The sequence below is a fragment of the Saccopteryx bilineata genome, chromosome 6, assembly GCF_036850765.1.
Source record: "Saccopteryx bilineata isolate mSacBil1 chromosome 6, mSacBil1_pri_phased_curated, whole genome shotgun sequence".
NCBI classification, from domain to species: Eukaryota; Metazoa; Chordata; class Mammalia; order Chiroptera; family Emballonuridae; genus Saccopteryx; species Saccopteryx bilineata.
The window spans coordinates 143,320,406-143,322,889 of NC_089495.1; positions in this window are offsets into that span (position 1 = coordinate 143,320,406).

Sequence of the window (2,484 nt, forward strand, 5' to 3'; positions counted from 1 at the left end):
GATTTTTTTACTTGCATTTCCCACTTTTTCACACTTGTTGAGGAGTTGTATGAATGTTATGATGAATAAAACTTGAGTTCAAAAACTTTATATAATACAGTACATTTTTTTCAAATTTTGGGCCCCAAAATTAAGGTGCGTCTTATACGTGGAATTGTCTTATACATGAGGAAATAAGGTACTCTCTACTCTGCTCTGATTCCAAATTACTTCCTACATAACTTGTATGGTATGTTAGGATCTGCCAACTGTGGCCTGAGGGCCATTGCAAATAAAGTTTTATTGGGACATAGCCATGCTCCGTCTTTATTCTCTGCGGCTCTTCCCGTGTTACAATGGCTGAGTCGAACAGTTCCTTCCGGGACCGCAGAGCCCACAAAGCTAAAGGACTCACCATCTGTTCCTTTAGAAGAGTTTGCCGACTCCCCTCCTACTGTGATCAGTGGCCTGTCTCAGTGTCTGTCCTAGCTATGTGACGGGGGAGGGGTTAGGCACACAGTCTGTTATGCTCAGTACCCCGGGGCTTACTCCTGGGCCCAGCAAAGACAGCGTTCCCTGAAGGATTGACAACTGGTGGCCAGGATGTGTGCGGACCACTGGCCGGTGGCTCCAGTTGTCCATTACAGTGTGATGTGGACACAAGCTGCCTATGACTCTGACAGGCTACCCTGGGTGTTGTCTGAAGCAGCAGAAAAGACTGGTGGGGGCCCCTAGGAAGTCAGAGCCCAACAATGACTGGTGGAGGGCTCAGCGAAGAGCTAAGGGGGCTGGGACCCCCCGGCGAGGAGAGGCATTCACAAATCAGCGGGATTGAGGAGAAAATTCCAGTGCCACCCTTGTTTGCCCTGCTGTGACAGGTGAGGCTCTTCCTTGCAGGAGCAGCACTGAGACTGAGGGGGTCACGCCCTACTGAGGGGAGCCAGGCCTGCAGCAGCTGGGGAAACAGCTGGTTGTTAGAAGCCCGGTGTCCTTCTTGGCCTGACCATAGCTGGACAGAGGGCAGATCTTTGTTCTGAGAGGGAGAGTGACCCTGGCAGGACAAATGACATGGGCCTGGGAGCACAGTCCGATTTGGGCATCAGGCCAGCAGCAAATGCAATGCTGTCCCAGGTGGGAGGCTTTCCTCAGGGGACAGCACTGTGACTCCGCAGCAAAGCCCCAAATCCCCTTCGTGGCATTCTCAGCAAAGCACCATCCGGATTCTGCTTGCACACCTGCAGGGGCAGGAAGCTCACTTCTTCCTGAGGAGGCCAATCTTGTGCCCGAGTCCCCCGAGCCATGCAAGCCTCCCTGGTGACAGTCTGGAATCTTCTTTCCTAGAGCTTCCAGAGTCTGTCTCACAGACAGAACAAATGCATACACCATAGACGGCCCTTCAGTCCTGAGGGCGGGGGGCAGGCATGTAGCACCTGCCCTTTGGGTGGTCCTTGTGGAAGAAGGTCTGGGGCTTGGGGAAAACAGAAGCCACCCAAGACCATCTGAGAGGAGGCTGCTGGGAAGATGTGTTGGTTGCCACCCTGAGGGGGAAGGGAGGGTGGAGAATGAGGAGGAAGCTGGTGCCCGAGACCTGAGAGCAGGAGGCGGGTGAGGGTCGAGGAGCAGGTGGAGGCGCAGGGGTGGGGAGTTTGGGCCACAGTGTTCCTTTCTCTGTCCCCCACAGAGCTGGACGACTAGGCGCAGGTAGGTCCCTCCGGGAGCAGGGGCTCTGAGCTGGGTGTGAAATGGGCGGGAAAGCTCCCTCAGCCTCAGCCACTCCCCAGCCCTGTGCCCTGGGGCAGATAACACTGCTCTTCTGAATCTCTTTTCTCATCCTTAACATGGGAGCCATAAAATACACTTTCTAATTTCTGCTGTCAGTGTAACATGCTCAGCTGCATGGGATGCGGTCAGCACGGTGACCAACATGCAGGAGAGGTTGCAGCCTTTAAAAATAGGTTTCCATGGGCAGGAAAGTGAAGACAAGATAGTGGGTGTTTCTGTGGCACCTGTGGGCTTGTCCTCACTCCGTAAGGAAAATGGGTGCCTGGCGGAGTCTGTGTTTAACCAAAGGCTGTTTTCCTCAATGGCTGGGGTGCCAGCTTGGGTTCCGCCAGGGTCTGTCGGCCGCCACACTGACCCAGACCTGGGGGGCTTTCAGAGCATCATCCCATGTAATGTCATCCTCCCAGCAGCTCTTGGGCTTGATTTCCACTCCTCTTGCATGGGTGAGGAAACTGAGGCACAGAGGGTCAGAGAGGCTGACTGACCCGTGCGAGGTCACACGGCTCTGGAGTGAGGGGACCAGGGACACTCATCCTGAGTTTCCACACCAGCTGGTAGGCATTGGGAGGAGGTGGGTTTGAGCTGAGTAATTTCTCCTCTTCCTGACTCCACCTTGGCGCTCTCCTGGGCAGGGGCCACATGCGAGTTCTGCCCGCTGACTTCCTTATGCCAGCTGGACCCTGGCTCCCCCGGGCAGGCCTGCCCCTCTGGAAAGTGCAGTCA